Genomic DNA, 26,029 nt, shown 5'->3' with positions numbered 1-26,029 from the left:
TCAGTGAAGTAAAATGGACCAGACTGAATGAATTTAATTCAGATGACCATTGTATCTACTACTGTTGTCAAGAATTCCTTCGAAGAAATGGGGTAGCCTGCATAGTCAAGAAAAGAGTTTGAAATGTAGTACTTTGATGTAACCTCAAAAATGACAGAATGATCTCAGTTTGTTTCCAAGGCAAAACATTCAACATCACAGTAATCCAAGTCTATGCCCCAACTGCTGATGCTGAAGAAGCTGAAGTTAACCAGTTCTATGAAGACCTACAAGACTTTCTAGAACTAACACCAAACAAAGATGTCCCTTTCATCATAAGGGATTGGAATGCAAAAATAGACAAGAGATACCTGGAGTAACAGGTAAGTTTGGCCTTAGAATACAACTGAAGCAAGGCAAAGTCTAACAGAGTTTTGTCAAAAGAACATGCTGGTCATAGCAAACACCCTTTCCCAACACAAAAGATAACACTACACATGGATACCACCCAGATGTCAATGCCAAAATGAGATTCATTGTATTCTTTGCAGCCAGAGATGGAGAAACTTTATACAGTCAGCAAAAACAAGACCTGGAGATGACTGTGGCTTAGACCATGAACTCCTTATTGCAAAAATTATGCTTAAATTTTAAAAAGGGAAAACCATTGGTACCAGCAGTAAAGACCCCACTTGGAAATGCAGGAGACATAAGAGACACAGGTTCCATCCCTGGTTTGGGAAGATCCCCCAGAGAAGGGCATGGCAACCCACTCCAGTATTCTTGCCTGGAGAATGCCATGCACAGAGGAGCCTGGCGGGTTATGGTCCATAGGGTTGTCAAGAGTCAGACACAACTGAAGTGACTTTGCACTCAGCACACCAGGGAAAACCATTATGTCATTCAGCTATCACCTAAATCAAATCCTTTATTGTTATACAGTGGTGACAAATAGATACAAGGGATTAGATCTGGTAGACAGTGTGCCTCAAGATCTATGGACTGAAGTTCGTAGCACTGTATAGAAGGTGATGGCAAAACCATCCCAAAGAAAAAGAAATGTAAGAAGGCAAGGTGGTTGTCTGAGGAGACTTTACACATAGCTGAGGAAAGAAGAGAAATGAAAGGCAAAGGAGAAAGGGAAAGATGTCGCCAACTGAATGTAGAGTTCCTGAGAATAGCAAGGAGAGATAAGAAGGCCTTCTTCAATGAACAATGCAAAGAAATATAGGGAAAAAAAAAAAAAAAGAATGCAAAAGACTGGAGACCTCTTCAAGAAAACTGGATATATCAAGAATGCAAGGATGGGCATGATAAATGCAAGGATGGGCATAATAAATGGCCTTAACAGTAGCAGAAGAGATTAAGAAGAGATGCCAAAAATACATAGAAGAATTATATGAAAAAGATCTTAATGACCTGGATAACCATGATGGTGTGGTCACTCACCTAGAGCCAGATATCCTGGAATGTGAAGTCAGGTGGGCCTTAGAAAGCATTACTATAAACAAAGCTAGTGGATGTGATAAAATTCCAGCTGAGCCATTTAAAATCCTAAAAGTTAATGATGTTAAAGTGCTGCACTCAATATGTCAGCAAATTTGAAAGACTCAGCAGTGACCAGAGGACTGGAAAAGGTCAGTTTTTGTTCCAATCTCAAACAAGGGCAGTACAAAAGAATGTTCAAACTACAGTATAGTTGGGCTCATTTCACATGCTAATAAGGTTATTCTCAAAATCATTCAAGCTAGGCTTCAGCACTATGTAAATTGAGAACTTCCAGACGTACAATCTGGGTTTTGAAGAGGGAGAGGAACCAGAGATCAAATTGGCAACATGTGTTGGATCTTCGAGAAAGCAAGGGAATTCCAGAAAAACATCTATTTCTGCTTCATTGATTATGTTAAAACCATTGACTGTGTGGATCACAACAAATTGTGGAAAATTCTTAATGAGATGGGACTACCAGACCACCTTACCTGTCTCCTGAGATACCTGTATGTGGGTCAAGAAATACAACAGAATGAACATGGAAAAACTGACTGGTCCCAAATTGGGAAAGAAGTACAACAAGGCTGTTTATTGTTGCTGTCTATTTAACTTATATGCAGAATATGTCATGTGAAATGCTGGGCTGGATGAGTCACTGGGTGGAATCAAGATTGCCAGGAGAAACATCAATAACCTCAGATATGTGATGATACCATTTTAATGGCAGAAACTGAAGAGGAACTAAAGAGCCTCTTGATGAGGCTGAAAAATCTGTCTTGAAAATCAACATTCAAAAAAGTAAGATCATGACATCTAGTGCCATCACTTCATGGCAAATAGAAAGGAATAAAGTGAAAGCAGTGACAGATTTTATTTTCTTGGGCTCCAAATCACTGCAGATGGTGACTGCAGCCATGACATTAAAAGGCATTTGTTCCTTGAAAGGAAAGCTATGACAAACCTAGATAGCAGATTAAAAAGCAGAGACATCACTTTGCCAACAAAGGTCTATCTGGTCAAAGCTATGATTTTTCAAGTAGTCATGTACAGATGTGAGAGTTGGACCATAAAGAAGGTTGAGCACCAAAGAATTGATGCTTTCAAATTGTGGTGCTGGGGAAGACTCTTGAGAGCCCCTTTGACAGCAAAGCGATCAAACCAGTCAATCCTAAAGGAAATCAACTCTGAATATCATTGGAAGGACTGGTGCTAAAAGCTCGAGCTCCAATAGTTTGCACCTGATGCAAAGAGCCAACTCAGTGGAAAAGACTGATACTGGGAAAGATTGAAAGCAAAAGGCAAAGAGGGTGGCAGAGAATGATATCCTTAGATAACATCACCGACTCAATGGACAGGAATCTGAGCAAACTCCAGGAGATAGTGGAGGACAGGGGAGCCTGGCATGCTACATTCCATGGGTTCACAAAGAGCTGGACACAACTTAGCAACTCAGCAGCAGAACAAACCACTTAGAAACAGCAACTCTGAATTTTGTAACCAGCTGCTGCTGCTGCTGCTGCTAAGTCGCTTCAGTCGTGTCCGACTCTGTGCAACCTCATAGACGGCAGCCCACCAGGCTCCCCCGTCCCTGGGATTCTCCAGGCAAGAACACTGGAGTGGGTTGCCATTTCCTTCTCCAATGTATGAAAGTGAAAGTGAAGTAGCTCAGTCGTGTCCGACTATCAGCAACCCCATGGACTGCAGCCTACCAGTTTCCTCCATCCATGGGATTTTCCAGGCAAGAGTACTGGAGTGGGTTGCCATTGCCTTCTCCAGCAGAGGAGTCTAAATTGGCATCACCAGAAGTTGAGGAAGCTGACTCTTATATCCTTTTGTCTAAACTTCCTAGTTTTATGTAAGAGGCCTAGTGATTGAATAAGAATAGTGTAGTTGAATAAACAGGTTATAAAAGTGCTTTGAATACTTAAAATACAATATAATGAGGTAAACTGCTGTCAAGCATGGGAGAAGCTGATGACATTACAATCACAGCATTCTCTGCAAGTCAAAAGTATTTTATTCACCCTTCTCTCTCATCAGGGAGCACTGACAACCCTAATGACATCTGAGTTTCTTTCAAGCCAGTGGGTTTTGGACAGGGTGGAGAGTTTTTTTCTCTGAATGGTTCAGAGCCCCAGTTAGGAACCAGATTAGCTACTATCAGGGGATGGATGATTCTTTTCACAGAAGACTTCTTCTGAGTATATTTGAAATGCAAGTGTCAAAACCTCTAAAGAAAATGAAGGCAAAATAAATAAATAATGCAAGTATTCTTAAGAGCAACAGTAATTTATTATCAAGCAATTAACCTTGCAATAAGCTCCCATTTCTGTTTAGGATATTTCAGTCAATATAGGAAATATAATTATGATAAAGGTTGAAGACACAGTGCAGTACTCAAATGTTAACCATTTACAAACAATTTGTCTTTAATGACAGACAGGAGAGCATCTAATTACACTCTGCATTTCAAGAAAGGCTGACTGTTTGCCAAACATCACTCCATTTGATTGCCTGTAAAGTGCAGCCCTGGGTTGTTAAAGGGAAAATAGGATTTTTGGCTCCAGGTAATTAACTTTCCCACGGTTTCTTTCTAAGGCCCTAATGAAGGCCCTTTGAAGTCTTCATTTTACCAATGGGTATTTGTGAAAGCCAAAAAAAAAAAAAAAATGCAGAGCCTAACCAAGTTCTTCAAGTAATAATTTTCTTTATCATTCCTCTGTAAAATCTTTGAAATAACAAATGATGACCTGAAAGGTGCACTCGCCAAGGCTCTCTGCCTGAAAGGAGGTCAGTCATCTAGAGGGCTGGGAGAGGACAGCCTAAGAGAGAAAAGTAATACTGACTGAAAGGCGCTAGAGAGGGATTATTTGAAATCTAGACTCTTTCAACACAGGCTCATTCTTCAGAGCATTGTGGAAAAGTACAAAGTAAAAAAAGAAAGCATGAAAAATAAAGATAAGTGAAAAATTTTAAAGCATATTTTAAAATCCATACGTGATCATAGGAATTCTTTGTTGAATGTGAATGGGTCTATATTTAGAAGCACTTGCCTTGAAATAGGAATAAGAGTGAGATCAGTCAGAGAGCTGGTCGGCTGCGTTTATCTCAGAGATCACTAGATATATTTCTAGCAGTTCTTTTTCTCCTGAGTCTAGCATTTATAGAATCCATTCGACAAAACTCAGGAGTGCAGAATTTCATGGACTTTTGATGAGCTGTGTGAATCAGGTGCCACTGTGCCATGGATTTCCTCAAGCCCCTTCCTTCATTAAGGTGCACAGAGAGACTCTGAATGACTGACTCGCCTTTGTTAAGACTACTGCCCAGTTTCTGCAGTGTCCTATTGGAGACAAGTTTTCTTAGAGCTGATAATGAGCTCTCTAATTTTGACACATTTGGAGGTCTCACGTTCTTATATATATATATTTCAGATTATTCAGAAGAGAACCAGCGCTGATGGGATATTCACTATGTGCCACATTACCATTTCCTCACTTTAACTTCCCAGCTCTTGGGAGGATGAAGGCATGTTTTTAATGAGTTAGCCCCTTCCTGGTTTCAACTCCAGGTAGCCTGGACTTGATTTACTTAAACTGCTACATAAACCACTCTCCCAAAAATGACTTCTAACACCTAGTGCAATATTCTTCCAGAAAACTCACCAGGCAAAATCTAAGCCTTAGAATAATGGGGACATCTGCTCTCTCCAGTGCCTCACTCTATAGCTTATTCCAGATGTATCTGTTGTATGTTCAAATGAAGCCTCTAAAAACTTGCTTAAGACTTGCTTTTCTTCTGAAACATACTAGCATTCTACAAATCTGCTACACATAATTGTTAAAAAAAGAAGACACCAGACCCAAATGGAGTCCCTTATGCTGAGCCCCATGCCACTAAACAGGCTTCCCTGGTGGCTCAGATAGTAGAGTCTGCCTGCGATTCAAAAGACCAGGGTTCGATCCCTGGATCGGGAAAATCCCTTGGAGAAGGGATTGGCTACCCACTCCATTATTCTTGCCTGGAGAATCCCATGGACAGAGGAGTCTGACGGGCTAGTCTATGGGGTCGCAAAGAGTCAGACATGACTAAGTGACTTTCACACACGTCACCAGACTTAATTACAGTTTCAGCTCTTCCAGAAATGGAATCTTACACCAGCACTGGTTAGGTAATCTGCCTGATTACCTGCCATCCCCGAAGGGAAAGCAATCTTGAAGTAACCAATCTGCTTTTTTTGCCTCATATTAAGCTTCCTTGCTGTTCTCTTCTACCTATAAAAGTCTTCCAGTTTTTCAGCTCTTCAGAGCTTCTATCTGCTAGATTGGATGCTGCTCTATTCAAATTGATTTCTGCTCAGATAAATTCTTAAAAAGTTTAATATGCCTCAGTTTAACATAATAAATTTTCTTTGATTTAATATTCTCCTCCAGCCATCATCTGATCTCTCCTTCACCAAAAAACCTGTATATCAGAAAGAATGCTAACCCTGTGCTGTCACAAGTGCTTAACCTGCCATTTAATTACCATTGAAATCTGATTTCTCTACCAAAAGAATTGATGCTTTTGAACTGTGATGTTGGAGAAGACTCCTGAGAGTCCCTTGGACTGCAACAAGATCCAACCAGTCCATCTTAAAGGAAATGAGTCCTGAATATTCACTGGAAGAACTGATGCTGAAGCTGAAACTCCAGTATTTTGGCTACCTGATGTGAAGAACTGACTCATTGGAAAATACCCTGATGCTGAGAAAGACTGAAGGTGGGAGGAGAGGGAGAAAACAGAAGATGAGATGGTTGGATGGCATAACTGACTCAATGGACATGAGTTTGAATAAGCTCTGGGAGTTGGTGATAAACAGGGAAGCCTGGCATGCTCCAGTCCATGGGGTCACAAAGAGTTGGACACAATTGCATGACTGAACTGAACTGAGGCTTCCCTGTCCTTTACCATTTCCCTGATTTACTCAAACTCATATCCATTGAGTTTTTGATGCTAACCAACCGTTTCATCCTCTGTCATCCCCTTCTCCTGCTTGCAATCTTTCCAAGCATCAGAGTCTTTTCCAATGAGTTGGCTCTTCGCATCAGGTGGCCAAAATATTGGAGTTGATGTATACATATATATCGCCATAGATCCACATGTATGGCTCTTTCCCTCATTCCATCCAAATGCTATCTAATCAAATAAACCCATCTGACAACCCCAACTAAAGGGGTAACCTCCCTTCAGTATTCCCTATTTTCTTATCCACCTCCTTTTTTTTTCATAGGATCAGTCAATGTGACCAATATGTTGTTTTTTTCTACTATTCCCCAATAAAATATAATCTCCAGAAGAAAGAAGCTTCATTTTACTGTCCACCACTGCATTCCCAAAATGGGAGATGATGAGTAAATGAATGACTAGATGACGGGTAAATGGATGAATGCTAAGTCGCTTCAGTCGTGTCTGACTCTGTGTGACCCTATAGACGGCAGCCCACCAGGCGCCCCTATCCCTGAGATTCTCCAGGCAAGAACACTGGAGTGGGTTGCCATTTCCTTCTCCAATGCATGAAAGTGAGAAGTGAAAGTGAAGTCACTCAGTCGTGTCCAACTCTTAGCGACCCCATGGACTGCAGCCTACCAGGCTCCTCCGTCCACTGGATTTTCCAGGCAAGAGTACTGGAGTGGGGTGCCATCTCTTCTCTGAATGGATGAATAGATGATAGTAAATGAATGAATAAATGGATAGATGAATCTATTATCTTCCAATTTGTATCTTCCCGTCACAATAGATTCTAAGTAAAAACTTGTTATCACTCTTTTAGGATTCTAAAGACAGTTTGCTCCCAATTTTGAGACATTTGGAACCACAGGGCATCACATTCCATATGTTACTATTACCCATTAACTTGTAAATACACATTCATTCATTTGATTGTTCAGTTCAAAGAGCTCACATTTCAGGTGGATACCATGTTGGGAAACTGTTAACATCTTACAGAATTGAGGCAATCCATAAATTTTAAAAGTGCTTTTATTTTCTTGCCTAAAGCTAATTCCATTTTAGAGATAACCCTGAGTAACATACAGTGGTAAAGAATCCACCTGCCAGTGCAGGAGAAGGGAGAGACATGGGTTCGATCCCTGGGTCGGGAAGATCCCCTGAAGAAGGAAATGGCAACCCACTCCAGTATTCTTGCCTGGGAAATCCCATGGAAAGGGCAGCCTGGCGAGCTCCAATCCATGGGGGTAACAAAGAGTCAGACATGACTAAACGACAGAGAATGTACCGTGAGTAATGTAGATAAGACCGTTTAAACATATTAGATATTTGGTTTCCTAGCATTGTCCTAACAAAGCACCACACCAGGTGTGGTGGCTTAAACCTGCATACATTTATTCTCTCTCAGTTCTGGACACTAGAGGTCTGAAATCAAGATGGTGACAGTACCGTGCTTCCTTCAGAACCACTAGTGGAGGATCTTCCTTGTCTCTGGTAACCCCCGGTGCTCCTCAGGTTATAGGAACATAACTCCAATCTTTAGCCCTGTCTTTATGGTCCTCTTCCTTCTGTGTCTGTCTTTCCTCTTCTTGTAAGGACACTAGCCTACCCTCCTCCAGCATGATCTCACTTTAACTAGTTACATCTGCAATGACCTTATTTCCCAATAGGGTCACATTTTGAGATCTGGGATTCAGGACATCAACACATTATTTTAGGGGGATGCAGATCCATCCATAGCCCAGGGAAATGAAATCTTGTATATTTCCCACCATTGAAGCTGCTACTTTATTCATTTCACAGACATCTTTTCAGTGGGTCTTTTTTGATAGACACAATGCAGGATTCTGAGCAATAAAAATGAGTTAGACCTGGTTTTTACCAAAAAGGATATGTAGAAATAAATAAAATACCATGTTTCAATGAGATACTGGTGGTATGACCAGAGTGCTTTGGGGACACAGATTAGTGTGTGATTAATTCAGCCTGTGCAAAGAGATCCAACCAGTCCATTCTAAAGGAGATCGGTCCTGGGTGTTCTTTGGAAGGAATGATGCTAAAGCTGAAACTCCAGTACTTTGGCCACCTCATGCGAAGAGTTGACTCACTGGAAAAGACTCTGATGCTGGGAGGGATTGGGGGCAGGAGGAGAAGGGGACGACAGAGGATGAGATGGCTGGATGGCATCACTGATTCAATGGATGTGAGTTTGAATGAACTCCAGGAGCTGGTGATGGACAGGGAGGCCTGGTGTGCTGCAATTCATGGGGTCGCAAAGAAAGAGTCGGACACGACTGAGCAACTGATTTGAACTGAACTGAACTGAATTCAGCCTTTGAGACCAGGTTAGCCAAACAAAGATAATTTTCTGAATTTAATATTAATGACAGTATAAAAGTGAATCAGGCAGAAAGATCAGAGGAGGCATTCCAAATGGGAATTCATTCAGCACACATGTATTGAGCACCTGCTGTGTGCTAAACGTAAGAGTTAGGTGCTGGCATACAGATATAATTGGTGTTAGTTTTGGGGTATAGTGACATAAAATGTTCTTGTTTTATGTAATATTAATTTAATCAAGAGTACAGAAAAGAAAACAAATAATAATAGAATGTGATGATGGAACTGTAAAGAAATAGATGAAGACAAATAATTAGGCTTGAATGCCATGTAAATTGCCTTGGCAATATCCTGCAGACTATTTATATAGGGGAATTATATGACTAGACATTTTGCTAAAAAGAAAGAAAGATTCCTATAGAGCATTTTACTGCAGAATGAAGAATACTTTAGATAGGGCAGTGTCAATCTTTCTTTTGCTTTAAGTCCAGATTTTTATGTATCTATTTTCGTATGTTCTTTGCTAGATGTTGCATGGGTGTTGTGTTTTTTATCACTATCCATAAATTAGCCACCCAGGGTCTAAAACAAACAGATGCTAAGAAAGGAATTAAAAAGAGGGCCAAATTTCTATCTTTTCCTTTGGCATCAAGCTACCAAAAAAATGGAAGGGAAAGAAAGTACCAAATCAGACATCATTTGGTAATATGAACTTGAATTTAGTTTTTAAATACATTATAAAAATGTAATTGCCTTTTAAATCACTGGATTTAAGGATTTGAGGAAATCCTCATTTACCAGAGTTCATAATTTTTACTAAAGACAACATTTTCCCATGATTCCTTTTGTTTTAAGAGGATCTCAGAAATAATGGATTTATATGAATGGACATATGCAAAAATTACATGGAATAAATTTACATATACATATGAGTTACATGTTATAATCTTATCTTTTGAAATACACATGGATGAAATTCTATAATACACTAACCTCTGGAAACCACCTTAAAATAAAGCAGAGAGAACTTTTGCTGAAGTTGTTAAGCATAAGCATAAAACTCTGTCTTTGAGGAAAAACTTTTCCTCTATCCTCTTAGGATGAGTTTTTTTGAGGGCATAAAATTAAATTGACAGAACACAGGTTAACATGAAAAATGACAGATTTTAATGACGTATGTACATAAGAATGTTCACCAAGAAATGGTGACTCAAAGTGGTGGTTAAAACACATAAGTGAAGGGAATGGGAAGAAAATTTATAGGAAAGAATAGTTTCTTAGAAGGGGGGTGGCTGCATAAGAAAGGTACTTATGGGAAAACAAATGACTTTTTGATAAAGGAGTCCTTAGCAGAACAGACAGGAGTTTATGATAACTTTGTGACAGTGTCCTTTTTCAGGTGTGCTGATGACGTCTCATTGTTTGTCTCAGGTGATAAGAATCAACTGTCCTGTGGCTTCCTGGAGGGAATTCATGACAACTGAGTTTTTTGTGTTTTTAGAGGCTCTACTTTTAGGTAAATAAGGGATTTCAGGAACTCTAATGTCTTCAGCTTAAAATAATTGTTATGCTACCGTAGGGTATTCTTCAACCAGATAATGAAAAGGTGGGTGCAGGGTCTCAATGGAATAGTAGAGATAATAGGATTCTCACTCTGTGCTGCACACACTAAGGCAAAGAAGAAGAATCTTCCTGTATCCTCACTGAGTAACTGGGCGGCTACCACTTCCAGTGGAGTGTTGGAGGATAGATAGATTTCACCCTCAAATTTTAACTCAGAGGACATAATGGGCTAAGTACATTTGCCCCTGCCTCTTTTCTCCTTCATTTCTCTCTTTTTTTTTAATAGGGAAGAATTATAAGCAGCTTAAATTAGCTAAGATCCTCTTTACTGAGTTATTTTCTAACTACCCTTGCAGTTAAAAGGAGAAAAAATCCACTTCTAATAGTGAAGGGATTTAAATTAGGACTTTGAAATCCAAACACAATACAACTCTGTGTATGACTGAAAACTAAGGAGACTCAGAAGCACGCAGGGTGTCTGTAGTAAGCCTAGGTCTATGAGGTCAGGGAGGGTGACAGACCAGCTGGAGAGAGCTGCCTGTGCTTTGAGCACGAGGAAGGGGTGCTTCAGACACAGTGGCAATGGAGTCAGCGGGGGCAGTGGGGAGGGTAATGGCACAGCACAGTCTAGTAACTGCCTCTCCTCCTCTCAGGCTGATTTGGATACCACTACTGTCAAACATCCTTTCGATTATCTGTGCTAAACATAGACAATGCAAATCATAATCGGAAGGGTTTTTTCTACAAAAATATAAAAAACATATTTTCTGTTTCTTTAATTAATCAATGCCATCTTGTTCTCTGTATTTCTATCATGAATTCTGTAGTTGTAGCTTCTTTTCAGTTCCTTCCTATTTCGTACTCACTTTTATGTATAGATAAGAGGTTTTAAAGGCATTCTCATTTGCTGAATATAAAAACTGAAGTGGAACTGAAATCCTTAGAAGAGTAAACTATGTCTATCATGCACCATTACCTTCTACATTGTTTGTGATTACCGGGCCGGAACTTAACAAAAGGCTTCGTTAGAAACCAAGGGCAAGATCCCACTTTTTTGAAAGAATCTATTAAACAAAACAAAGCCCATGAGATCTGGGGAAAAAAAATGAATATCTGACCCATTTTTAGCATACTAAAATAAACCACCAGCACCATCTATCAGGAGGTTTTAAACAATGGCAGTAGCACAAAAACCATCCAAACAAAAAGGTGATTTGACTTGAACTGTTGGTTTGCCTCACAGTCTTTAATTAGTTCATTATTAATTCATTATTTATTGCCTATTTCAAACTCAAAACTCATTTCATGTATGCAAAACATAAAAAATGCATGTGCATCCATGAATGTATGTATGTGAGTGTGTGAGTGTACATACACACACTGTAAAGTGCAGCAAAGAAAAAGACACACACACACAAAATAAAGTCACATTAAGGTGAATTTAAAAACATAAGGACTTTTTAATATGCTAGATACAGGCTTTTGGGGCTGTTCTTAGTCGCTCAGTTGCTCAGTCCAGCTCCTTGCAACCCTGTTGACTGTAGTCACCAGGCTCCTCTGTTCAGGGGATTCTCCAGGCAAGAATACTGGAGTGGGTTTCTATGCCCCTCTTCAGATGATCTTTCCAACCCAGGGATCGAATCCAAGTCTCCCACATTGCAGGCAGATTGTTTACCATCTAAGCCACCAGGGAAGCCCAATTAATTATTTATTTATTACCTAGTTCAAAGTTAAAACTCATCTCTTGTATGCAAAGCTTAGACAATACATGTACATCTGTGAATGTATGTATATGAGTGTGTGACTATTTGTATACATACTGTAAAGTGCGGCAAAGACAAACACACACACAAAATAAACACCGAAATCAGATTGCAGCCAAAGATGGAGAAACTCTATACAGTCAGGAAAAATAAGACCAGGAGCTGACTGTGGCTCACATCATGAACTCCTTATTGCCAAATTTAGACTCAAATTGAAGAAAGTGGAGAAAAACACTAGACCATTCAAGTATGACCTAAATCAAATCCCTTATGATTATACAGTGAAAGTAAGAAATAGATTTAAGGGACTAGATCTGATAGACAGAGTGCCAGATGAACTATGGATGGAGGATCGTGACATTGTACAGGAGACAGGGATCAAGACCATCCCCATGGAAAAGAAATGCAAAAAAGCAAAATGGCTGTCTGAGGAGGCCTTACAAATAGCTGAGAAAAGAAGAGAAGCAAAAAGCAGAGGAGAAAAGGAAAAATATAAGCATCTGGATGCAGAGTTCCAAGAATAGTAAGGAGAGATAAGAAAGCCTTCCTCAGCGATCAATGCAAAGAAATAGAGGAAAACAACAGAATGGGAAAGATTAGAGATCTCATCAAGAAAATTAGAGATACCAAGGGAACATTTCATGCAAAGATGGGCTCGATAAAGGACAGAAATGGTATGGACCTAACACAAGCAGAAGATATTAAGAAGAGGTGGCAAGAACACACAGAAGAACTGTACAAAAAAGATCTTCATGACCCAGATAATCATGATGGTGTGATCAGTCACCTAGAGCCAGACATCCTGGAATGTGAAGTCAAGTGGGCCTTAGAAAGTATCACTACAAACAAACCTGGTGGAGGTGATGGAATTCCAGTTGAGCTATTCCAAATCCTGAAAGATGACGCTGTGAAAGTGCTGCACTCAATATGCCAGCAAATTTGGAAAACTCATCAGTGGCCACAGGACTGGAAAAGGTCAGTTTTCATTCCAATCCCAAAGAAAGGCAATGCCAAAGAATGCTCAAACTACTGCACAATTGTACTCATGTCACACACTAGTAAAGTAATGCTTAAAATTCTCCAAGCCAGGCTTCAGCAATACGTGAACTGTGAACTTCCTGATGTTCAAGTTGGTTTTAGAAAAGGCAGAGGAACCAGAGATCAAATTGTCAACATCCACTGGATCATGGAAAAAGCAAGAGAGTTCCAGCAAAATATCTATTTCTGCTTTATTTACTATGCCAAAGCCTTTGACTGTGTGGATCACAATAAACTGTGGAAAGTTCTGAAAGAGATGGGAATACCAGACCACCTGATTTGCCTCTTGAGAAACCTATATGCAGGTCAGGAAGCAACAGTTAGAACTGGACATGGAACAACAGACTGGTTCCAAATAGGAAAAGGAGTACATCAAGACTGTATATTGTCACTCTGCTTATTTAACCCATGTGCAGACTACATCATGAGAAACGCTGGGCTGGAAGAAGCACAAGCTGGAATCAAAATTGCCAGGAGAAATATCAATAACCTCAGATATTCAGATGATATCACCCTTATGGCAGAAAGTGAAGAAGAACTAAAAAGCCTGTTAATGAAAGTGAAAGGGGAGAGTGAAAAAGTTGGCTTAAAGCTCAACATTCAGAAAACGAAGATCATGGCATCTAGTCTCATGACTTCATGGAAAATAGATGGGGAAACAGTGGAAACAGTGTCAAACTTTTTATTTTTTTGTGCTCCAAAATCACTGCAGATGGTGATTGCAGCCATGAAATTAAAAGACACTTACTCTTTGGAAGGAAAGTTATGACCAACCTAGATAGCATATTCAAAAGCAGAGACATTACTTTGCCAACAAAGGTCCGTCTAGTCAAGGCTATGGTTTTTCCAGTAGTCATGTATGGATGTGAGAATTGGACTGTGAAGAAGGCTGAGTGCCGAAGAATTGATGCTTTTGAACTGTGGTGCTGGAGAAGACTCTTGAGAGTCCCTTGGACTGCAAGGAGATCCAACCAGTCCATCCTAAAGGAGATCAGTCCTGGTGTTTATTGGAAGGAGTTTTGCTAAAGCTGAAACTCCAATACTTTGGCCACCTCATGCGAAGAGTTGACTCATTGGAAAAGACCCTGATGCTGGGAGGGATTGGGGGCAGGAGGAGAAGGGGATGACAGAGGATGAGATGGCTGGATGGCATCACCGACTTGATGGATATGAGTTTGGGTAAACTTGAGGAGTTGGTGATGGACAGGGAGGCCTGGCGTGCTGTGATTCATGGGGTTGCAAAGAATTGGACGTGACTGAGTGACTGAACTGAACTGAACTGACTGAAATACATATAAGGACTTTCTCACATTCTAGATATGGGCTTTTAGATTTCTAATGGCAACAAAAAAGCTATGGTCAGTTATAAGATTCACATTGGCCAAACCTTTATGAACCTAAGAAATATCCCCAGCAATCCCACTGCTGGGCATACACACTGAGGAAACCAGAAGGGAAAGAGACACGTGTACCCCAGTGTTCATTGCAGCACTGTTTATAATAGCCAGGACATGGAAGCAACCTAGATGTCCATCAGCAGATGAATGGATAAGAAAGCTGTGGTACATATACACAATGGAGTATTACTCAGCCATTAAAAAGAATACATTTGAATCAGTTCTAATGAGGTGGATGAAACTGGAGCCTATTATACAGAGTGAAGTAAGCCAGAAGGAAAAACACCAATACAGTATACTAATGCATATATATGGAATTTAGAAAGAGGGTAACAATAACCCTGTGTACGAGACAGCAAAAGAGACACTGATGTATAGAACAGTCTTATGGGCTCTGTGGGAGAGGGAGAGGGTGGGAAGATTTGGGAGAATGGCATTGAAACATGTATAATATCATGTATGAAACGAGTTGCCAGTCCAGGTTCGATGCACGATACTGGGTGCTTGGGGCTAGTGCACTGGGACAACCCAGAGGGATGGTATGGGGAGGGAGGAGGGAGGAGGGTTCAGGATGGGGAACACATGTATACCTGTGGCAGATTCATTTTGGTATTTGGCAAAACTAATACAATTTGTAAAGTTTAAAAATAAAAATAAAATTAAAAAAAATAAGAATGGGAGAGTTTTTTAGTTTTTTACAAGTAAAACAACTTTTTATGTTATTGGTAATATACTTCTACCTTTCTCAGCAATTTTCTCTAAATGTTTTATTTCAGTTCAGTCACTCAGTCATGTCTGACTTATTGCGACCCCTTGAACTGCAACATGCCAGGCCTCCTTGTCCATCACAAACTTCCGGAGTTCACCCAAACTCATGTCCATCGAGTCAGTGATGCCATCCAACCATCTCATCTTCTGTTGTCCCCTTCTCCTCCTGCCCTCAATCTTTCCCAGCATCAAGGCCTTTTCCAATGAGTCAACTTTTTGCATCAGGTGGCCAAAGTACTGGAATTTCAGCTTCAGTATCAGTCCTTTCAATGAACACCCAGGACTGATCTCCTTTCGGATGGACTGGTTGGATCTCCTTGAAGTCCAAGGGACTCTCAAGAATCTTCTCCAACTTTACCCAAAAAGGAAGTAGCATGAGTGATTTTATAAAAATGATCCTTAAACCAGTCCTTTATGTTTCACTGACAAGAAAACATGTCAGTGTTTTCAAGGTATGATTTTAGATAACATGAAATAAGTGAAAACTCTGAAAGCCAAGTCAAAACATCTTATTCCTTATGAACTTCCCCTAGTCATGACTGCTCCCAGCATTTGAGAAGAGGTGCAAATTAGGACTACAACCCAAAGAGTTATACTCCCAGTAGAAACATCCATAGCTGCTGCAGCATGTGTTGTAGAGGCTGGTTTGAATCAGCACTGTTAGTTTTAAAGAAAGATAAAAACAGAGTCTTTATTGTCTTGCTTTGGTTCAATATTAAAAGTGAGGCATTTTATTCAGCAATTTTCCATCTAGTTGCGACACAACAGTACTCATCATGGGTGATGGACAAGTAGATGACTGAGTAGTTTTTGAGGTAAGAACTGCTTAGTAGAAGAGTTGTGGAGCAAACCAGCCAATAAATTCATCTATAAAAAATAATGGACAGTGATGACAGAGCTATAAGCACAGCAGGAAACATTTTTAGCTCCTTTTCCTGTCATGGGGGTGCACTTTCCTCTGCATTAGCAAGGGTTGGGTCAACATCTGCAATGTAATGCATTTTAAATCTCAAATGCAAGATCACCCTGCTCAAAAGCAAAATGTTCAATCAGATTTCCTTTCAGTTTAGTGGAGCCATTGTGATTGTGTGGCCACCTAACAAAACACATGGGCTGGACATCACAAGAAAAAAATAAGCCAAATTATGACAAATTCTTAACATCTGATAATACCAATCTATTTACATATAGAGATAAAGTGATCTAATCCAAATGACAGAACCTGACTTCTCCCACAACTACAAACATAGAAAAAGTGGGCACATTTTATTCCTAAATCCTAATTTCAGTTTCATTTCCACCATAAGGTTTCCAAGTTATTATCAAAACAAGTGGAAAAGAGAATGGGAATATAGACAAGTCCTGGCTGAAGCTCAGGCTGTTGGGCAAAATTGGAAACTTGAAGAGAAGCCTAAATTTATGAGATACTAAAAATTTCCAGGGAAATAACTCAATCTAAGAGATACTAACAAATCTCTTTTCCTTGGAGGGCAGAGCAAAGAGTCATTAAGATGGCCCCCATGGATATATAGCTAAGTGGAATATCTCATAAATAAAAACCAAAACTTCTGCTTTGCTAAGAACTCAATTAGACACAGACCACATAAGAGTTCCTGGTATACGTGTGACTTCCTCAAACAGATTTAAAACAGTTTTGCATTCAGTATACAGTTAATGACAGCAGAGAGAAATTGATTTTCTCTTTTAATATTGTTTTAAAAACAGGTTAACATTATTTAATTTCCATTGTCTGAATCAAACCTGGAATTCTGGAAGTAGCTTATAAACCACTGCCTTTTTTTGTACTTGTTCTTTAGCACTGTTGTGATTTTTCAAAGCTTTTTGGGAGGCACATTAAGCCATTTATGACTTAGATAATAAAAGAGGAAAATTAGTCTCAATAAACAGCACCATGCCATGTATTATTATTTTTAAGTTTTCAGTTAACTGTGATCACTGGCTTTCAACTAGCCAAGGTATGTGACTTTGCAAACTGAATCAACAGAATAGACCTATGTTAGCAGGAAGTTGATGCTGTTGTTGTATTGTGATGGTTTACTTTTGTCAAATTCCAGCCAGTGCTCTAGTCCATTTCACAGGGAGTAAACATCATAAAATGAAAGTGTCAATCACTACTAAGTCATGTCTGATTCTTTGCAACCCCATGGAGTGTAGCCTGCCAGGCTCCTCTGTCCATGGCATTCTCTAGGCAAGAATACTGGAGTGGGTTGCCATGCCCTTCTCCAGGGAATCTTCCTGACCCAGGGATTGAACCCAGGTCTCCCACACTGCAAGCAGATTCTCTACTGTCTGAGCCACTAGGGAAGCCCCAAACATCATAATATACCAATAATGTTTTCTCTCTAGAAGGAAATGGCAACCCACTCCATTGTTCTTGCCTGGAGAATCCCAGGGACGGGGGAGCCTGGTGGGCTGCCATCTATGGGGTCGCACAGGGTCGGACATGACTGAAGCAACTTAGCAGCAGCAGCAGCAGCAGCAAAGCTACACGTTGGCTGGCCTACTCTTTTCTCAGACAAGGACTAAAGTGGTACCTTCTTTATACCCTCAATCTTAGAACAACCTTTCAAGATGAGAAACCAGTTAGTTCCCAGCTTCATCTTAGAGCACTGTATGATGTTAGGGGATACACTATTCCATTTCCCCCATGTTTATGTGGGTTTCTTTCTCCAGATTCTCTGTCCTTCTCTTAGTTTCTCCTCTCTGCAAAAAGAGGATTGACTGATTTGATTGGTGAGATGAGGAGGCTCTGGTGCCCTCTGTTCCATGTGTCCATGATCGTCCATTGGCTAGTGGCTCATGTCCTGGGTCTCACTCTCTGCCCCTGCTCTCGGGGGGTAGAGGGTATGAAATGGCCTGCATACCCTGTATTCCTAAAAGGAGTTTTTCAAGATCAGAAAAGAGTTAGTAGGAAGTCCACGCACAGTCACAAACCCAAGCTGTGTTTTCTAATCAGCCTCTGCTGGTGATTAAGCTGATATTTTAGACTATATTTATCAAGCTCCTGTATCTGTCTTTCAACTGACTCTACACTTCACAGGGAGGGAGTGTGTACTACATTGGCTCTATTTAAGCTCCCAACTCACAGGTCTGCCACCTCTAAAGCTCAAGGGCACTGTACCCAGAGAAGGCAATGGACCTGGCAGGTTCCTAGGGCCTTACACAGGGAGGCCATGCCAGGAGAAAGGGTAAAAAAATCTGTGGATGACATTTGATAACTCATTGAAAATGTTTACAAGAACATGAGAGACATCCCTTGGAAGTGAATGTGAAAGTTGCTCAGTTGTGTCTGACTGTTTGTGACTCCATGGACTATACAGTCCATGGAATTCTCCAGGCCAAAATACTGGAGTGGGTAGCCTATCCCTTCTCCAGTGGATCTTCCCAACCCAGGGATCGAACCCATGTCTCTGGCATTGTAGGTAGATTCCTTACCAACTGAGCTATCAGGGAAGCCCATCCCTTGGATGCTCAAATTAAAACTCAAAGAAGAAATTTTAGGAGGAATTGTAGTGAACTTATGAAATGCAGGGTCAAAACAGTCAAGACATTATTATCTTAAGGTTTGGGATCTCAGACTAGTGATACCTGAGGAAATTTAGGTCATGTGTGCATATATCAAATAAGTTGTTATAGGCAACTTATTTGTTCAGAGTACTTTTTTTGTTTATATCATTTAATTATAAGAATATGTCTGTGAGGTAGACAAGATAGCCATAATTTCTCTGTTTCATATGTACAAAACTGAAGCATAGTGGATTATGAAATTAATCTATGTTACATAGCTGGCAAAGACAGAGGAACAATTTTAAAATATATATGTTCTCTAATTTCTAGACAGATTCAATAATACATCACTTAGGATTTCTCAAGCCTATGAATGCTCCATCACAGAAATATTTGTACAAAACTTTTCAGGAATACAAAGTTATTTAGACATGTTGTTTTTGTTCAGTTGTCCAGTTGTGTCCAACACTTTGCAACCCCATGAGCTACAGCACTCCAGGCTTTCCTGTCTCTCACCATCTCCAGAAGTTTGCCCAGGTTCATTTCCATTGCATTGGTGATGCCATCCAGCTGTCTCATCCTTTGATACCCTCTTCTCCTTCTGCCTTCAATCTTTCCAAGCATCAGAGACTTTCCAATGAGTTGGTTGTTTTTCATCAAATGACCAAAATATTGGAGCTTCAGCTTCAGTATCAGTCCTTCCAATGAGTATTCAGGGTTGATTTCCCTTAAGATGGACTGTTTTGATATCCTTGCTGTTCAAGGGACTCTCAAGAGTCTTCTCCAGCACCATAGTTCAAAGGCATCAATTATTTGGCATCTGCCTTCTTTACAGTCCAGCTCTCACAACTGTGCATGACCACTGAGAAGACCATAGCCTTGTCTATATGGACCTTTGTCAGCAGAGTGATGTCTCTGCTTTTCAACACACTGTCTAGGTTTGTCATAGCTTTCCTGCCAAGAAGCAATCATCTTCTGATTTCATGGCTGCAGTCACAATCTGCAGTGATTTTAGAGCCCCAAAAGAGGAAATCTGTCACTACTTCCACCTTTTCCCCTTCTATTTGCATGAAGTAATGGGGCTGGATATCATGATCTTAGGTTTGTTTGATTAACATTTAATTTAAAGCCAGCTCTTTCACTCTCCTCCTTCACCCTCATCAAGAAGCTCTATAGTTCCTCTTCACTTTCTGCCATTAGAGTGGTATCATCCACATATCTGAGGTTGTTGAGAAATCACTTAGGATTTCTCAAGCCTACAAATTCTCCCTTTGAATGTGGATAGCATTTAAAGCAGTCATCTCCCTTGGAACGTGGATAGCCACTGTGACATGCCTTTAGCCAACAGTATATGGCAAAAGTGATCTATCCTCCCATAGGGCAGAATCTTCTAGAAGACTCTCACTATTGGCTGTGTCTCTTGCTGGCTCTGATGAAACAAACTGTCTTGTGAAAAGGCCTGCATAGGAATTGAGGAAAACCTCCAGCCAACAGCCAGCAAAGAACTGAATCTTGCCAGCAACCATGTGAACTTACAAGAAGATCCTTCCTCTGTCCAGCCTCAGAGGTAACCCCATTCCTGGTAGACACCTTGATTGCAGCCTTGTGAGACCCTAGGCAGAGACTTTGGCAAATCCATGCCCTGAATCCTGACCACAGAAACCATTAGGAAATAATATGTGTTATTTTAAGCTGCTAAGTTTGTGATAATTTCTATGAGACCATAGTAGCTAAAGTAGTCATTGATCCATCATTTTATTTTCAATAGAAGGATTTCAAAGAATCCTGCTGTAGGTAAAAAAGTGCAAACACATGTGTGTGTGCATGCTAAGTCTTTTCAGTTGTGTCTGACTCTTTTCAACCCTGTGCACTGTAGCCCACCAGGCTCCTCTGTCCAGGGTATTCTCCAGGCAAGAATACTGGAGTAGGTAGCCTATCCCTCCTCCAGGGGATCTTCCTGACCCAGGGATGGAACCCAAGTTTCTTTATGTCTCCTGCATTGGCAATGGGGGTTCATTACCACTAGCTGTCATCAGTCTGCTTTATATGCTACCCTAACTGGTACCAGGTAATAGAATAAGTACTTGTGCCTGTGATCTTGTGCAGCAGACATAATATCATATTGTGTTATCACTTACTTCCCCAGAAGAATTTAGTGCTCGGTTGTCTACTACCTGGCACTGGAAGGCCAAAATCATCTATTACAGAATGTTTAAGAATATTTCTGTATTAACAAGCCCTTGTGAAATAAGTATTAATGGAAAGCATAACTCAGTCTCAAGGCACCTTATGGAACATTTATCGTGAATAACTCTACCAAGGCCTGGAAACAGGTGATCGAAATTCTCCTCTGATGATGTACGCAGCACAAGACTATTGTGATAGATGAAGGAAGAAGAAAAAAGATATCAAACCCCTTATATTGTTCCCAGGCAGTGTTTCATTTAGGGCATCTATTTTATTAATGTTTTTTATTCCTCCTGCTTCCATGCAAGAAGTGGAAATGAGAAAGAAATTGGTTTAATCATTTTCTGAGAAATCAGCTAAATTCTAATGTTGTTTGATCACATCCAGTTGCAAAAATGTCAAGTGCATTTCCATTTAGAGTGCTTGCTTAAACAGCCGTGCGAAATGGGAACACCCGAAAATCAGCATGTATCATAAGAGAGTTTTGATTTTTTTTTTCAGTACACACTTGCATTAATCCACTGTTACTCTTGAAAATAATGCATTTTTCCAGCACATCATTCCTTAAATGAGGGTGATCCATCACCACTGGGGATTCACCAGTGAGGCACATTAATAAAAGCAGACAGCTTTAGTCGTGTTTTCTTTGGGAAGTTTTGCTTCTCATGAGTACATGTTGTTGCTTATGCCAAAAATCCAACCCAGATGTTTCTGCAACTTCTATTTTCCTTGCTAGGACATTTCCCTAGATAATAGTGTATCATAGCTCTCATTCTACTCTTCATTTAGAAGCTGTTCATCTCAAAGTATTCTATGTGACATGGTGGGATGGGATTTTTCTCCCCTCTTCTGAAAACTAAAGAATTAAAAGGTGTTATACTAGATATCCTAATCTCTGATTAACTCAGAACTATTATGTGATTAACACACACATTAAAAATGCCCATTTGAATAATAATCAGTGAGGCTCAGACATAGGGTTTAAACAAATTTCACGTTTTTATCACATAGTTTTCAAATCAAATATTTCTAGATCATTTGCTTCTTGCAAATGGGTAATAATGTACTATATGGGAGAAATGAATCTTTAAATTTCAGTGTTTAATTAGATTAAGAATTAGCTAAGTGATGTTTTATTGAATGAAATTATATGGTATTTTTTGTCCTAATCAAAATCCATTTTTAAAATTCCAAAATGTGTTTAAGTGCATTCATTACATGTTCAGGCAGCACTACTGATTTTGTGCAGTTTAATCTCTAAATCCCACTACTATATTTTAAAATCTAGACTTTCTGTATGGTAGTGTGAACTCTCCAGCATAGCTACATTTTAACCTCAGTGAAAAGATGATTTAATCATCTCATATTTATCTTGACAATTCCATACTTCAACTATATATAATGATTGAAAGAAATGTCTATGCTTGTAGTGTTGCTTCAAATATTTAATCACCTTAATAACCCTGAAAATAAAAATGTCTTAATATATGAATCATCGAATAATCAGCATTCAACTATATATATTTATCACATATACAGGAATATAAAACAATAGGATACATAGGAACTCTCTAGAACAGCTTTTTTGTTATTCTCAGTAAATAGATTCAAAGAAGTTCATGAAGTAAAGCAAATTGATAAAATATGTGTTGATTAATCATAGCAATATGGTTACATGGTAGATCCATGGGGCCATGCATTATTTGAAATTAATTTACAAAAATTCTCAATAGAAATACTGCTGAGTACCTAACTGCATGAAGTTGCCAAAAGCTGGGAAGGGATTTATTTATTTATTTTTCTTCCTGTTTTACTGATATGCTTCCCAGGTGGCACAGTGGTAAAGAATCTACCTGCCAATGCAGGAGACTTAGGAAACATAGACTCAATACCTAGGACAGGTAGACCCCCTCAAGTAGGAAATGGCAACCCACTCCAGTATTCTTGCCTGGGAAATTCCACGGACAGAGGAGCCTGGCAGGTTACAGTCCATGGAGCATCAAAGATCCGGACATTACTGAGCAACTGAGCACACATACACACACACACACACACTGTATAAAGTGCACAGCATAATTATTTGTTTTATGTACAGCATAAAATGTTTTGCCCATAATAAGTTTAGTGAACATCCATAATCTCATATAGCTAAAAAATAAAAGAAGAAAAAAATGTTGTTTTCTTTGTGAAGAGAACTCAGAGTTTACTCTCTCAGCAACTTTCATAGATAACACACAACAGTGTAAATTGTATTTATCATATTGTACATTACATCCCTAGAACTTATTTATCTTATAACCAGAAGTTTGTATCTTTTGGCTACCTTCATCCATTTCCCCCTCTACTCACCCTCTACCACTGGTAAACACAAATCTTATCTCTTTTTCTATTAGTGTGTATGTTTGCTTGTTTGTTCTTGATGTATAATTGATGTGCAACACCATGGTAGTTCATGGTATACAAACATAGTAATTTGATATCTCTATACATTACAAAATGATCACAATAGTCTAGTTGCCATTTGTCACCATACAAAAATATTACATTATTATTAACTATGTTCCTTTCACTGTACATTTTTTCTCTGCAGCTCATTTATTTTGCATTTGGAAGTTTATTCCTCTTTACCTCCCTCACCTATTCACTCACTTCCTCCAAAAGACAGGAAGGGTTTTCAAAGAAAAGAGAATTACCTTAAGACTCAGATGTAAGATCAGGAGGATTCACATGCTCTTATATAAAGAAAAACTGACCTAAACAAGAAAGAATACATTCAAATCAATTGAGGAAGTTGGCACAAAAATGAATACTAAAGAAATGAATTGAAATGTTCAAACACCTAGTATGAAAAGCTTGGAAACAAATAAATTTGTATGCTTGATTTTTTCCTTAGGGTTTCCTGAGGTTGGGTGTGAATTTCATAGTGTCCCAGGGCACCAGAATTCACATTAGTAATACTAATTTTTCATTATCAACTGGAGTTAGTATCTAGAAAGTCACAAGTGAATCTCACTCCATCCTAACAATAAAAACAACCTAGGTAAGCTACAAAATCAGGTGTTTTAGAAACTAGAGAATTGACTATGCAAAGAAACTAAAATGAACTAAAATCCTGAAAGGTATGAGTGCTTGGGCACAAAGGGAGAAGTGGAGAAATCTTTCAGAGACAAGAGCAAGATTTGTAGAAGTCTGACCAACATTTAATGAACTTTCACAGCAAAATGTAGGTCAGTATGATGAGTGAGAATCACAGAGCACTTGAGCCACCATGTAAGTCTGCACCCAGTCACCCAATTCTCCTCCAAGTATTCACATAATGGGGTACAGTGAAGCCCAGAGACAGAGCAGCAAAGTTGAGAGAGATACCCCTCAAGGTATCTGGACCTTTTCCAAAGGTGAAGCAGCTGTACACTGAAGGCTGGGTCTAAGGAGGGAGTTATGAGAAATTCACAGAGGTTCTCTTAGCTTTTGCCGCCTACACTGCCGCAGCATGCCAAAGGCTGGGGACAGGGCAGGAGAGCAGAGAGAAATCCCTCAGAGAAACTCTGGCCCTACACCAAGAGCACTGCAGCAGTACCAAAGCCTATGAACTGGGCTGCAGGACAGAGAGAGTTCTCCCAAGGAGCAGGACTAGAGAGCAAAGAGAACTCCCAAATGGCCCAGAAAGTTGGAAGGTGGACATTAATGAAAAAGAGGGTAGCCAACTCTTCCCAGTGAGCAGATCCTAAGCCTTGCTAAAGGGAAGCATTTAAGTCTGTTCTCCAAAGTATTTTAAATCAGGGATTCAGTTCAGTTCAGTTCAGTCGCTCAGTCGTGTCCGACTCTTTGCGACCCCATGAATCGCAGCACGCCAGGCCTCCCTGTCCATCACCAACTCCTGGAGTTCACTCAAACTCACATCCATCGAGTTAGTGATGCCATCCAGCCATCTCATCCTCTGTCGTCCCCTTCTCCTCCTGCCCCCAATCCCTCCCAGCATCAGAGTCTTTTCCAATGAGTCAACTCTTCACATGAGGTGGCCAAAGTACTGGAGTTTCAGCTTCAGCATCATTCCTTCCAAAGAATACCCATGGTTGATCTCCTTCAGAATGGACTGGTTGGATCTCCTTGCAGTCCAAGGGACTCTCAAGAGTCTTCTCCAACACCACAGTTCAAAAATATCAATTCTTTGGCGCTCAGCCTTCTTCACAGTCCAACCCTCGCATCCATACGTGACTACTGGAAAAACCATAGCCTTGACTAGATGGACCTTTGTTGGCAAAGTAATGTCTCTGCTTTTGAATATGCTATCTAGGTTGGTCATAACTTTTCTTCCAAAGAGTAAGTGTCTTTTAATTTCATGGCTGCAGTCACCATATGCAGTGATTTTGGAGCCCCCAAAAATAAAGTCTGACACTGTTTCCACTGTTTCCCCATCTATTTCCCATGAAATGATGGGACCAGATGCCATGATCTTCGTTTTCTGAATGTTGAGCTTTAAGCCAACTTTTTCACTCTCCTCTTTCACCTTCATCAAGAGGCTTTTTAGTTCCTCTTCACTTTCTGCCATAAGGGTGGTGTCATCTGCATATCTGAGCTTATTGATATTTCTCCTGGCAATCTTGATTCCAGCTTACCTGAATTTAACTAAGCTGCAAAAAACTCAAACAATGGTCAAATATGTATTAGGCTGATTTAGTCCTCATCACCTATGGCTGACATAAGAAGAGCATACCTTTATGGAGACAAATAGTATCCACTTTGCTCTTTTATGTATAAATTGTCATAAAAAGCAATAATAATAATAATGAATGCAAAGAAATAAGCTATATGATCTTAGATGAAGAGAGGAACTAAACAATGGAAACAGAACTAGAATTAGCCACAATGCTGGAATTATCTATGACAGCAACTTTTAAATAACTGGGAAAATATACCTAGTGGAAAAGGTGAGCAACATGCGCATACAGATGATGGATTTTTGCAGAGAGGTGGACAATATAAAAA

Source organism: Bos mutus, chromosome 6, assembly GCF_027580195.1.
Source record: "Bos mutus isolate GX-2022 chromosome 6, NWIPB_WYAK_1.1, whole genome shotgun sequence".
NCBI lineage: Eukaryota > Metazoa > Chordata > Mammalia > Artiodactyla > Bovidae > Bos > Bos mutus.
The sequence above is the reverse complement of the archived record's forward strand: the minus strand, read 5'-3'. Positions refer to the sequence as shown.